Source organism: Protopterus annectens, chromosome 13.part0 (genome assembly GCF_019279795.1).
Source record: "Protopterus annectens isolate FY-2018-M chromosome 13.part0, PAN1.0, whole genome shotgun sequence".
In the NCBI taxonomy this organism is placed as follows: domain Eukaryota; kingdom Metazoa; phylum Chordata; order Ceratodontiformes; family Protopteridae; genus Protopterus; species Protopterus annectens.
In genome coordinates, this window is record NC_056747.1 from 27141364 (window position 1) to 27156683 (window position 15320).

At 36.8% G+C, this 15320-nt stretch overlaps 1 protein-coding gene across 1 annotated transcript in view; it reads left to right on the forward strand.

Moving 5' to 3' along the window:
* The window catches only part of LOC122817561 (SH2 domain-containing adapter protein F-like), a 457868-nt gene that overhangs the window by 358156 nt on the left and 84392 nt on the right, over positions 1-15320 (forward strand). The gene's annotated exons all lie outside the window — the stretch shown is intronic.

Below are 15320 nucleotides of genomic sequence, written 5' to 3' on the forward strand. Positions count from 1 at the left end.
TATACACAGGTGTGTATATTCCTGTGATTATTTATTTACTCATTTCCATTATAAATATATATATGTATGTATTATATATGTATATAAAATTAATGGACATATACACAGGTGTGTATATTCCTGTGCTTATTTATTTACTCATTTCCATTATATATATCGTATGTATTAAATATGTATATAAAATCAATGTTCATATACACAAGTGTGTGTATTCATGTTTTTATTTACTCATTTCCATTATAAATATATATATACGTATGTATTATATATGTATATAAAATCAATGTACATATACACAAGTGTGTGTATTCATGTGCTTATTTATTTACTCATTTCCGATTTAGATATATATATCCGTATGATGTATTATATATGTATATAAAATCAATGTACATATACACAAGTGTGTGTATTCATGTGCTTATTTATTTACTCATTTCCGTTAGATATATATATATATATATATATATATATATATATATATATATAGATATATATATATATATATATATATATATATATAGATATATACATATGTATTATATATGTATATAAAATCAATGTATATTTACACAAGTGTGTATATTCCTGTGATTATTTATTTACTCATTTCCAATATAAATATATATACGTATGTATTATATGTTATATAAATATATATATGTATGTATTATATATATTCAGTTTACTGAATTTCCTGTTTGCACTTATTTTTAAAATCGTTTTTTTCTTAAAACTTGCATTTTATCTGTCTCTGGCCTAGCACTCAAGTGTGGGGCCATTTACTGCACCGTTATAACTTGTTGATACTTGTGAACCTCTGCTATCTTTAAAAAAACAAAAAAACTTGCTTTTTTCCCACTTTTTTGAGATTTAAAAAAGTTCAGTTACAGGCTTGCTGTTCTGAACTGTTTGTAAGTTTCTTGGAGGCCATGTTTTGCTTGGGCTAAAGGGAAGTCTCTCTGTTCATCAGTGGCAGTGATAAACATTGAGCAGCCTGCCTGCCCCTGTAGGAGTGATTACTGCCTTGAAACTGTAGTTTTATTGGCCATTTTGGGTCAATTCCAAACTCCTTGATCTCCCTCTCTTAAAACCCTCTTTTGTGCGGTTTTGCGCATTTTTGTGCATAGTGCAACAACGGGCAGTGCCACCTACTTGGGTTTAAACTATTCCTGGCTCCACGAAGTCTGCTCTTCACTTTTTCCCTTAGAACTGCTCTATCTTTCAAATTAAACACCATATTCTCATTCTAAGGCCCTTTACTGGTCCAAATAAGTAATCTTACAAATTTGCACTATTAAACCATAAGTACTACTTACTCTTATACTCTCTACGATTACCTTGACCACTACTGGTCCATCTTAATTCAGTTTCCCTATATTACTCTAGCATGTCCAAAGGTCAGTCAATGGTTTCCTCTCCAGTCCAGCTGGTGAATCTGGGAATTTTGAGGCAATGTTACAACTGTCTCATGTACACGTACAACCCTCTCCTCCTTCAAACAGGTTCAAATACATGTGAGAAATGCAACCATATAGCCAAACTGGAAGCTGAGCTCTCTCATCTCAAAACTGGTGAAACCAGTCAGGAGGAGAAGGTAACCTCACACAACACAATTCCAGTATCACATAGTCCCACCACATCAGCGAGCCAAACACATAAATACACAAAAACATACTCAGAGGCTCTAAATAAAAATCTACCTAAGCAACAGAGACCTCCAAAGCAGACATCCAAGCAAACGCTACCCCAAAACAAAACACGCACAACACATAGCCCACAAAGTCAGTGTGCCAAGCAGCCACAACCCTTAAGGCTGAATAACACACCTGATACTCTTGTAATAGGTGACTCTATTGTCAGACACACTGACATCCCACTCACCAGGCTGAACAAAGAGAAGGTCACAGTGAGCTGCCTGTCAGGTGCTAGGATCCACCACATAACACAAGCACTCAGGTCACTCCAAAGCAAATACAAAATGACTCATTCATTGTACATGCTGGTGTGAATGACCTGAGACGTACCTCCCTGGACTACATGAAAAGAGACATAGAGGAGCTCTCTGATCATGTAGCCCAGGCTGGTATGACCCTGACCTTGAGCAGCAACTTACCCTCACCTAGAATGATGCCACAGTACAAAGACAAAATGATCGATTTTAACAATTGGAGAAAATTTTGGTGTCATTCAAAGGGGATCCAGTGTCTGTCAGCCTGGGATGACATGCTCGACAAGCCACGTTGCTTTGCTAGGGATGGCTTGCACCTGTCACCACTGGGCTTTCGGATATTAGCAAAGGCTCTTGCCACCCTCATAGTGCCTTTTTTAGGCAAGGCTCAAAAGTCAAACCCACCTCCATAGACAGCACAAGGAACAAGAAACTAAGGGTAATGCTGCTAAACGCCAGAAGTCTTAACCTCAAGATGCACGCACTCGAAGCTCTCCTCAGTATGGAGAACATTGATATCTGTGCAGTGACAGAAACCTGGTTCAAGGCTCCAGAGAGCACCCCAGCACTACCAGGTTATACCTCATATCATGCTTTTTGGCCCCAAAACTCGGACTGAACCACAAAAGGAGGGGGAGTTTCCATATTTATCAAGGATATCCAGACCTCCAGGTTAGTGGCATTGCACGAAGTATCGGAGATCATCCATGTGCAACTAACAGTGGGCAAGACTGCTTTTCAGTTTATAGCATCCTACAGACCACCCTCTCAAAGTCAGGAATCCCACTCCGCTTTCCTGAAAACATTGGAGAAAATGAAGATCTCTCCGAACACCATTATATTGGGTGACTTCAACTACCCAAACATAGACTGGGAGCACTAATCAAGCCCCAGCACCTTAGCCCAAAGGTTCCTGGAAATTATAAACTCAAATGCTATGGAACAACTAGTCACCACTCCCACAAGAGGGTATAACATACTAGACCTGATCATTACCAACGTGGGTACTCTATGCTCCATACCAGAAGTATATCCCTCATTGGTAAGATCAGACCGTAAATTAATTTCACTGGATATCCACATCCCGACCCCACCGCCAACCCAGAAATTCACAGTGAAAAACTTCTCAAAAGTGAACTCCTCACTTCTCAAAACCGAAGTGGAATCCTTCAAGGCCCCAGGGCCAGTGAAAACTATGGCCCAAACTGCAGAATCCTATATAAATGCATTCTACAGACATCTCCAGGAATGCATGGATCATGCTATCCCAAACAAAACCAAGACCCAATCATCCAAAGGCAGGCATCCAGTCTGGTGGACCCCAGCCATAAATAAACTGTACAACAGAAGGAGGAAGCTACTACATGATAGAGCAAAATCCCTAATAGGGAAGGCAGCTCTGATCAGTACTAGCAAAAAATTACGATCCCTCATAAAATCCTCCAAGGGCAGCTTCGAGAGAAAAATTGCACAGGACACTAAAGACAATCATAAGGCTTTTTTCAGTTATGTTAGGAACCTAGGATGCAACTCCCAGACTTGTTCTGAGTTGATTCTAAATGATAAAAAATACACTGAACCCACAGACATCGCCAATATCCTGGCAGACAGGTTCAGTGCAAACTTCTCCACCCCCCCCCAAAAGAGCAAGTATCTATCCCGGCAGAGGGCTGCCTCCCAAACACCTCTGATGCTCAGGTGAAGGCTGCCCTCTCCAAAGCAAAAAACACTGCTTCCATGGGACCAGATGGCGTCCCGGGTTGTGTCCTACATGAACTCCAAGAAGAACTAACCCCTCAAATAAAACAGCTGTACAATCTCAGCCTCACTACAGGATATGTGCCCACAGAATGGCGTACAGCAACAGTGGTCCCACTCCACAAAGGTGGGGCCTCTACGGACCCCGGAAACTATCACCCCATAAGCCTGACTAGCCTAGTCTGCAAGGCTATGGAGAGGATCATCATGGAGCTCATAAACAAAGACATTGGGGACTTACAGACACTAGATCCTACCCAATTTGGCTTTGTCAAGGGCAGATCCTGCCTTTTGAACCTGGTCGACTTCTTTGAAACAGTCACCAAAGCCATAGATGAAGGGAAGGTAGTCCACACAGCCTATCTGGACCTAGCAAAGGTATTTGACACAATACCCCACTCGGGCATCATAGATAAGCTGTCCAGCTTAAATATAAACCCCTATGTCACAAGATGGGTCGCAAACTGGCTCAAAGACAGAACCCACAGAGTGAGAGTTGCTGGAGCCATGTCAGACTCGAAACCGGTCACAAGTGGCATCCCACAAGGTTCTGTTCTGGGACCACTCTTGTTCGGTATATACTTTTCCGAGGTACAGGCCAACGTGGGAGGACTATGGCTCACCAAGTTCGCAGATGACTGCAAACTGGGCACCATAATCGACTCTCCAGCTGACACAAACATCCTTCAAAAAGGTCTCACAGAGACGGGTAACTGGTGCCAGAGCCATGGTCTAAAGCTAAATGCCAAAAAGTGTATAGTCATGCCCTTTGGCAAAAACAATGTGCCCACAAATTACCACATAGGCGGTAACCCATTAAGTACAGAGAAAGTAATTAGGGATCTGGGGACCCAAGTTGATAGCAATCTCTCCTTTGACAACCACATTGCCAAAGTGGTTAGAAAGACCTTCTACATAGCCCACCTCATCATGAAAGGATTCACATCTAGATCAAGAGAGGTAATCGTGCCCCTTTATTCATCCCTCATCAGGCCTATCATAGAATATAATGCCCCTTTTGGGATGTACCTTACCCGACACCTGCACCAATTAGAAAGACCCCAAAAGTACCTCATCAAGAGGATCAAGGGACTCAAGCAGATGCCATATGCTGCTCGGTTAAAAAAACTCCAGCTCTACTCAGTTGTATACTGCCTACTTCGAGGCGATCTATGCCTGACATATAAAGCTATGTCCAATCCAGAATTAATGGACATGCTCCACCTCAGTAAATCTAAATCTCTTAGAGCCACACGCTCGAGGGACTTGAACCTCAGCACAGAAATAAATAGAGCTTGCTGGAGGGACAGATTCATAACCCAGAGGCTCCCTTTGCTCTGGAATAGAATTCCAATTCATGTTAGGCAGAGCACCTCACCGAATCTCTTCAAGAAGAATCTTGATGAGTGGATGGGGGATCGTAGGTTTGTCCCGGGGATTACTTCCGTGTCACTATTAGACAGGGGCACAGTAAACTAAACCTTAAAAAGGGCACAATATACTCAAATCAAGGGGTGGCGTAAGCCAAACAAAATCGGGCTAGGCTTGTAATTGCCCCAGGGCAGATAGCCTAGTATGAACCTATGAACCTATAGGTATATAAAATCAATGTACATATACACAGGTGTGTATACTCATGTGCTTATTTATTTACTCATTTCCATTATAAATATATATACGTATGTATTAAATATGTATATAAAATCAATGTTCATATACACACGTGTGTATATTCATCTGATTATTTATTTACTCATTTCCATTATAAATATATAAACATATGTATTATATATGTATATAAAGTCAATGTACATATACATAACTGTGAATATTCCTGTGATGATTTATTTACTAATTTTGAATATAAATATATATACATATGTATTATATATGTATATAAAATCAATGTACATATACACAGGTGTGTATATTCCTGTGCTTATTTATTTACTCATTTCCATTATAAATATATAAATGTATGTATTATATATGTGTATAAAATCAATGTACATATACACAAGTGTGTATATTCATCTGATTATTTATTTACTCATTTCCATTATAAATATATAAACGTATGTATTATATATGTGTATAAAATCAATGTACATATACACAAGTGTGTATATTCATCTGATTATTTATTTACTCATTTCCATTATAAATATATATATGTATGTATTATATATGTGTATAAAATCAATGTACAGATACACAAGTGTGTATTCATGTGCTTATTTACTAATTTGCACTTTGCTGAGTTTACAGTCTCACTATAACACCAAGACAGTAAAGTCCACTAAGAGATAAACTTACTACCAGCCATTTTATATAAACATGAGCCCACAGCGGGTTTTCATTTGATCTCTTTTACCATTTGTTATCACTAATTGTCTGATAATTCTTACGATTGCCCATTTTCTCTTTTGGTATTGTATTGGACCTCTTCTTAATTTGGCTTGTTTTCTGGTTCATAGTATGGACCACTCCTGCCTAGCCATGTTAATGCCAGCACCTCTTGACAACTTCTTTTGCAACATTTTTAAATATTTGTAAAACAATTCCCTGCTGCCCATTTCCCAGTCACCACTGGGAATTTGTCAGCATGTTTCATGCTTTGTGTTAAGTGAAAGCACCATCCATGTTCTCTTCTCTCTTCCTTCATTTAAACTGATCGTATATCATAGGAACCTGGCTGGAACAGGAACTGCTGTAGGACTCTGTCCCTCATCTGATGCATTAACATCAGCTGTTTCATGCTTTCTGCTCCGTAGGATGGCAGGTCAAGGCAGATCCTATTCCACTTACTCTAGACAATAAACACAATCAAGCAGAGGTCCTATCCTATTTAAGCGTTAATCAGCTGTCATTTCACAGACACGTCGTGCTTTTATATTTCTGAAAATAAGCAATTTCTTTTGATCCGTACTGCAGCTGAGAGCTTCTTTCTCAGCTGTCCATACCACAGATTTATATTCATCATAACTCGTTTAGATATGAAGCCATTAACACTATGACCTCATGCGCTTCTTCCCCTGCTCACGATTCTTATGTCTGCATCTTGTCTCTTCTCAAAGATGATTTTACTAAAGGTTGGCCTGTGCAGTGAATCCAAATGAATCCAAGCCTGCCTTGTCAGGTGTGCCATGAAAACAGGCTGTTCTAACAGTGAAAAGCTAAAAGTGAAATACAAAGTTCTCTGTATAGTGGAGTAATTCCTCATGGATGGAAACAGATTTGTATTTTAGTAATATTTTTTGGTTTCACTATCTACTTCTGGGATTAAATAAAATAAGCACTTTTAGTTGATTACTTACTTCATACAATGAGCGGCTTTTGCGGCTTTTGTGAAGGCATGTTTACATTTAAGTAATATCCCTTTCATAGTACTGAACCTACATCTACTGCTCTGTAGCTCAGGCCACTGCACCGTTTTCTAGAGTAAGAGGACTGTGACACTTCGGTCAGGTCGGATTGTGTATTATTGATGCAATTCAGAGGCTGCCAAAATGCTCCTCACAGAAGAGTACCAGACTGTTAATGAGGTAATAGACTGGAGTTGTAACGGAGTTAGGTTTGAGTCACAATACCTCTGTATAGCGTATGTAAATCCAAGCAACTTTTTGTTAATCCTCAGAAAGTTATATCACCTCTGAAATTATGAAAGAGAGTGGTTTGAAACAAATGTAGAACCAGGCGAATGATTTATTGATGACTGATCCCAACACATTTCATGAAAAGAGGCATGCAAAAGCAGGAATACGCTCATTAGATTTTCCATAGAGAAAGGACAAATGAAGACTTGACAATCAAATAATAATTATAGACCACCAAAGGTTCATCGAAGAATATTAGGCTAACTACCCTGAAGGGCCATTTTATAATCAGTGGTCAGAAGTAAACCCTGTACTTGTGTCTGTGACCTTAATCATAGTACTAAACCCACTCCATTTTGCTGCAATATCTCATTGTCTCAGTCATCACTAATGTTAGGCTACAAGTCCATCTACATCTCACAACTATTCTAGGGACTCCTGTCCCACCAGTCCAGTATATCACTATATGCTCTTCAGCTCCTTCAAAACTTGAAATGTCAGACTTCTTGCTCTATGGGCTCGAGATTGAAAATCCAGGGTGATGAGCCATGAGAGCATTGCACTGTTATCTTTGTTGGAAATTTATCACACTAACTGTATTGTGTGTGCGTTTGTGTGTGTCATAGTCACAGCTCCAACTTGTTATACTATTCCCTACCCCCACAAACACATGCGCACACATGCGCACACTGCACTGGAGTGGTACTGCCTTCAGCCTGAGTTGTATCATGGCATTTTTTGGGTGTTCTGACTGCTGTTATGCCTAATTAAAAATGTATGTTTTAACAAACTGATGAACACTCTGTTTCTAAGCCACTCTTAATAAGCAAGTTAACTTCTCATGTTTATTTCCAGGGTTAATATTCAAATGGACACACTGCTTCCCTGTTGCTGTTAATAGCTCAGTGTATGGTCTGTGGCCCTTCCCCAATACACAGCCCAGTGCACAGTTTTTGCCCCTACCAAATAGATATGTCAGTGGACAGTCTATGCCCCCTCCCCAATCCATCCTCCTCAATAGACAGCTCAGTGCACAGTCTATGCCCCTTCCCCACTGATGAGCAGCCTGACATTACTCCAGCTGTAAAAAAGAAATCAATAACCTTGCCTGTTTGCTAACTTTATTTGTTTTAAGTATCTTTCAGTGGCAACCAAATAACATTATCATATCATCAGCATTTGAGCATTGCTTTACTGTCTGCTCAACAGAAATAACCTGGAAACATAACTTCAGAATGACTAACAGTAAACATTTTTCATTCGACATTATAACAAAGTTTTTTTAAATAGTTTTGTACAACATAATTCCATAACACTGGGATAACCATACACAAATAACAGTAACTATGTACACTATTTACAAGGTTTAGGCATTCCATACAATTAAATACAATTCTAATATTTATGAACACACACAAGTGAAAATTATGATAATGCATAGCAACTGTATTTACTTTCTCCAATCCAGTCTCTATCTTCTGATAAACCTTACTAAACCTTTTAATAATCTAGTATTATTTAAAGACAAAGACAAAGGAATTTAAAGTTCTGTTCAACCTTGGGGGCCCATATACATTTATGTCTTTCAAAGAAATTATTATTCTACCTGTATATCAAAGATGAATAATTTAATTGCATTGCTCTTCACCTCAGTTAGGTTTTCCAATCTTTTGGCCAATGATAAGTGGATAATCATGTATATAAAACCCATCTTACAACAGGTTATTGTCTTAATTCTATTAACCTTGTGATGAAAACCAAATATCCGAAATTCTCATTGTTTTGGGGAGCTGTATAACAAACACAGTTTTCAGTAAACTGATTAGCTATTGCTTCCTCTCATAATCTGTTTTGTATTTCCAGTATATATGTATAATTCCAGCTTGCTCAGTACCATAATCTCCAACACACAGACTATTTTTCTGGCAATCACTGCATAATCTTTTGGGGTACGTTATCAGTAGAAAATTGATCTCATCTGCTTTTTTTTGCTAACATTAGACCATCTGTTTAGTCATTCCACTCCATTCTTTACTTTGCACCAGTTCTGTTAATTGAACTTTGCCTCTCTGTAACTGTCCACTTATTGGAAACATTTATCCCACAAATCTGCATAACTGTTACTCATTCTCCCTTTCTTGATATCAGTCCATGTTTCACATTTTATTACCCTTTTGCTCCTGGTTTGTTTCTTTAGAACTTTTTTACCTATAGCCTTCAACTGTTCATATGCTAGTCAATCTGAATGCTTGCTTCATTCCAAACTCTTCTTGGAATTCATCATAGAGCTTGTATCTGATTCTCCCTTACCTCCTTGTCCCATCCTGTCATCCCTTGTTTTCTCCAATTCATTCTCTCTTGATCCTGAATATTTCTATCAATTCTTGGGTGACTCCATCTGATAGGTGCAGGGCCTTTACCATAGCAGTTATTCTCTGTTCCTAAAACATCTTACCATCTGTGAGCTGCTTCATTTATGTTCCAACAATTTTTCTTTGCCCATTAACGGAGACTAATATATCATATTGTTTTATTTAAAGGTGATCATTGTTTGCAAGTTAAAAGTGGAAATATTATCATGAGTAAAAACTACTGGAAAAATAAGAAAAAACTTGCCTCGTATAGTGGATTTCTGTAAATAAAAATTTGCAAGGTATGCATTATAATGAATAGATAGGAAGAAATGATGTCTTTATTAGTAATATTTGAAAAGTATTGCTTTAATAACCAAAGTAAAACACTTGATAGTGAACATGATTTAAATCTTTAAAGCAATTCATTTCTAACACAAAAATTTCTACATAGCAGTGTATAATGACTATTTAGCCATAGAGTTACTATCTTAATAATTGAGGATATTGACTATAGATATATGTCTGGCAGACCAATACCATCAAAAGACCACTCTGTAGTATGATGCATTAAGGCAAGTCTAGGTATATCAGGAAGCCATACAAATGTTAACATTAAAGAATTAAACTGTTTTATGCAGTCTTCTGGCGGTAGTAAAGGTAATGATTGTATGATATATATATAATTTTGCCAAAATAATAATTTTAATTATGGAAAGCCTCTCTTCCATGGTGAAGATACATTTGTTCCATTTGCTTACAAGGTTATTTATTAATGCTACACTATTATTATAGTTGAGAGTTATTGTGTCATTAATGTTATCAGTAATAATTATCCTTAAATAATTTGTATTTAACTATATATTTGACAAATGTCTTATCTTTATCCTTAGTATTACAATGTATGGATAACACATTTAATGTTTGAATTTTATCTTAAAATATTGGCAAATGGGTCTATGACTAAAGTAAAAAGTAAAGGCAAAAGAGGACAAGCTTGTTTGGTTCCCTTAAAAGGCTTAATTGATTCTGAATTATATGAACCAATTTTAACATGTGCATGAGAGTTTTCCTAAAACGATTAATGTGTATAACATTGTTTGAGAAGTTACTTTCTTTCAATATTAATGAGGTAATTCCAGCTAACAGAAGCAAAAGCAGTGTCAGTATCTAAACTCATTAATGCTAGTTTGTCTTTTCTTTTAGTTACATAATGAATTATTACCAATATTCTTTTAATGTTATCTTATGAATTCCTATTTAATAAGAATCCAGTTTGATCACTGCTAACTACAGATGCATTATTTAATCTATTAGCATGATTAGTCATAAATAACTTGTAGTCTATATATAATAAAGATATTGGACTATAAGATGAGCATTTTACACAACATTTTCCCACTTTTAAAATTGGAGACACAAGTATGCTTCCAGGATGGAGAAACATTTACTAATTCTTTAAAAATTGAGAAGACTTTGAGTAAGACAGATGACGATTATTTTGGCATTAATTTATAAAGTTCAGGTATGATTACATCATTGCCTTATTAGGTTTTAGTCTGTTAATTTGTGTTTTAAGTTCAGGCAAAGTAATAGGTTTATAAATTATTTTCATCTGGTCATCAGTTAATTTATTATTAATATATTTTATTTTATTATTTATTTATTTACCATTTGTTGACCAGGAAAGTCCAACTGGATAAATGTCCATTTTTAGCGGAGGCCTGGGGAGATAAGCTCCAAATACAATACAAGAAAATTTTGAATAAAAATAAACAAATTAAAGAGAATTCCATACTAGTAATACTCAAATTAAAAATTGTTAAAACACTCATGAATACATTTTTTCCCTTAGGTACGGTCATAGGACATGACAAACAAGGGTAGGTAGATATTACTAATGCTAAAGAAAAAAATACTTTTGGTAGAGTATGAGGAGAGAAACACCAAAGGAGGAGGAATTCAGAAAATTATAGACTAAAGAGAGATAAGCCAAGAGGTGCCAGTGTCAGTCAGGATTTGAGCATGGACATAGCCATTGTGATTTTAGAAGATTTTAAGTTGTTGTTTGAAAAGTGGAATGGAAGTCAGGGATGTAAGTTCAGTTGGTAGTTTATTCCAAGCATTACCAATTTAGTTAGTAAATAGGGAATCACCAGATTTATTGTTAGCTTTTAGGGAAGAAACAAGTAGTCTGTTGGCAGATCATAAGGTAGCAAGATTTTGATAGGGGATAATAAGGTTTCTGAGAATGGGAGTTTTTGAGGAATGATGCAGAATCTTGTGAATGATTATGAGTTGCTGAAAAAGAAACTGGCTTTGCAGTTCAAGCCATCCTAGAAGTTTTAGGTTTTTGCAGTGATGGGTACGATATGGGGTATCAAAGGCAAATCTGGCTATGTTGTTGTAAGCTGTGGCCAGCTTATTGATATTGCTTTTGGAGAGGTTTGTAAAGATTGGGCAGGCATAGAGGAGAGTAGATAGTAGGTGAGTTTGGGCAACAGTAGTCCTGGCTGAGGGAGTGAGAAAATGTTTAATTCTGTATAGAGAACCAAGTTTTCTATTCATTGATTTGATAGTTAGGTTGATATGGGTGTTGAAATTAAGATTGTGATCAATTACTACCCCCAGAAGTTTGGTGGTAATGTCAGGAACTATTGTGTTGCCATTTTTAGATATGACTGTGAAGTTCATGGTGGGGGATTTATGCGTAGGGGGTAAACAGTAGTAATTTCTATTTTTTAGGGTTGAGGAGGAGACAGTGTTGGTGGAACCAGTTTTCTACTAAGGTAAGTCATTTTTGAGTTCTGGCTTGACGTTGGGACGGTGAGGAGGAGGAACAGATTAAAGTTGAGTCATCAGCATATTGTATACAGGTATTTTGAAGAAGGGAGGTTTTCAGATCATTAATGAAGATGGTAAAGAGGAGTGGTCCCAAGATTGAACCTTGTGGGAATCCGAGAGTAATAGGGAGCAGAGATGACAGTTCATTGTTCCAGAGGACTGCTTGCTGTCTGTTTCCTAGGTAAGATTGAAACCATTTGATTGAGTCTGCATCTAATGCGAGAGAATTAAGTGTGTTTATCAATAGCTCATGATTCACCGTGTCAGATGTCTTGGATTGGTCAATAATAATTGCAGAGGATAGGAGATTGTTATTACGATTTTTATTTGTACGGTCAGCAAAGGATAGGAGAGGTGTGGTGGTGCTATGATAAGGTCTAAAACCATGTTGGCAGTCAACTAGAAGGTGATTTTGGAGGAGATGATCAAGAAGTTGGCAATGAATACATCTCTCCATAATTTTGCTATAGGTGAGAGAAGGGCTATTGGGCGGAAATTGGAAAGTTCACTTGAGTTAACATCCTTGTGGAGGGGGATGATATGAGACACTTTCCAGATGTTTGGGATAGAACATTCTGTTATGGCTCTGTTAATTAAGATGGAAATGGGGAATGCAAGAACTCCAGCTGCCAATTTTAGATATTCAGCCGGAAGGAGATCAGCTGATGGGGTGCAATGTTTGAGTTTCAGAAGCAATGTTTGTATGAGAGATGTAGGAATGCGTTGTAGTTGTAATACGGTTAATGTATTAGAAGACACAGGTGGGTTAGAGGTGGACACTGCTGGTAAAGAATTAGATGGAGATTGGACAGTTTCATTGAAAATTTTGTTGAAAGGATCAGCAATTTGGGTGGAAGACTGTTGGGTCAGATTAGAGGGGATAGGAGTTTGAGTTGGCAGGATGAAGTAATTTATTTATTCCAGACCAGAATTTTTGTGGGTTTTGATGTCGGGTTTGTTGGAGTTGTTGGAAATATTTTTTTTGTCAAGGAAAATGTATTTTTAGTGGCATTTCTAAGCTTTCTAAAGTTTAAGTGATCAGTAGGATTTTTTGTATGTCTCCATTTGTCCTAGATTTTGTTTCTAAATCACATTTTTTTGCCTGGTGCCTTTTGTGAGCCAGGGAACTGTTTTTTTCTAATTCTGATCATACGAAAAGGGGCATGATTCTCAAGAATTTGTAGAAATTTATTGTTAAAATAGGAAACAGCTTCCTCAAGTGATAAGTGTTTTAGGGGAGTCCAATTGCATGCTCTAAGCTCAGCCTGAAAGTTAAGTAGGTTTAGAGTTTTTGTATTTCGAATGGTTCTGACATTTACTTGATTGGTTATTGAAGTTTTTAGTTTTGTTATAAAGGTAAGAGAATGGTCACTGATATCACTGGGAAGTATCCCTGTTTTATAAGGTTGGGGGTTACTGTTAACTAGTATCCAATCTAAAGTGGTTTGCTTATTGCTGGGTTTGTGAGTTCTTGTAGGGTAGGAGATGGTTTGATGAAAGCCATGAAGGTTTAGTAGGGTGGCAGGATTATCAGCAGTGCAGCGATTCCAGTCAATATCGAGATCCCCAAGGAGTATGGTCTCTTGGGGGAAATTAGAGGAGATCCAACAAAGGATATTTTCAATGGCATTAATATTATTACCTGGGGGAGGTAAGAGCAGATAATATAGATGGATTTATTGGCGTTAATTAAAAGCTTAGACATTAAGATTTCAGCATTGCTAGTTGAAGGATGTGTAAAATCGGGGGCAGAGAGTTGCAGCTCAGATTTATATACTATAGCAACCCCACCTCCTTTTTTGTTTGGGCGGTCTAATCTAATTATATTGTGGTCTGGGGGGAGAATATCATTATCTTTAGTGGATGGTTTGAGCCAGTTTTCAGTTAGACAAAGGATATCAAAGGAGTGTAGATCTATCAAGGCATGAAAAATAAAAATAATAAAATAAAATAATAAAATCTATCTTTTAACTTATCATTTTTTTCTTGTAACTCAATCATTTCCTTGTCCCTTTGCTTTTTCAAAACTATAGCAAGACATAATTCTACCATATAGATATGCCTATAAAGAACAGATAAATCTCAGAAATGTTTTTGGTGTAATTCATTTCAATAAAAGTCTCTCTTTCATGAAAAAGTCTTTGAACTCTTTTAAGTTAGTTGTATAAGCAGGTATTCATCTAATATATATATTCCCAGCTTTTAGTGTCAATTCAAAAGTTTATGGCATTATGGTCTGGTAGTGGACATGATAGTAATTTAATTTTATTTATCCCATCTGTTAACTCATTAGAAGTATATACTCTTATCATTTCTAGCTCGAGAGCCATGTCTGTTTGAAAAATGAGTGAAAAGAAGTTAATCTGGATCTGCAAAATCATTTACTTCTTTTATATGAAATACATCTGTACATTTTATTAATTCCTTTGCTGAGGCAGATATTTTCTTCTTACTAGTAGAATTAGTATCATCAGTTTTTAGTATACAATTAAAGTATCCTGCTAATATAATAATACCATTTGATTTCTAACAGTACTAGCTCCTATTCCTGTGAGCTGATATATTAATAAAAATACATATTCTTTTATTAATTTCATGTACTCCTGAACATAGCATTCCATTTTCATCAGTAACTGTTCCAGTAATCTTAGGTAAAGATAGAGTTTTTCTTCACAAAGTGGTTACTCTTTTTTTCTGACTATAATGAGACCTAACTAAAACAGAACATCTCTTAGTATTACGTCAGTCTGTAATAAATGTGTCTCTTGCAAAAATATAAGCTAGGAATTAAATAATTTCAAATACTTATTTAAACTCCCT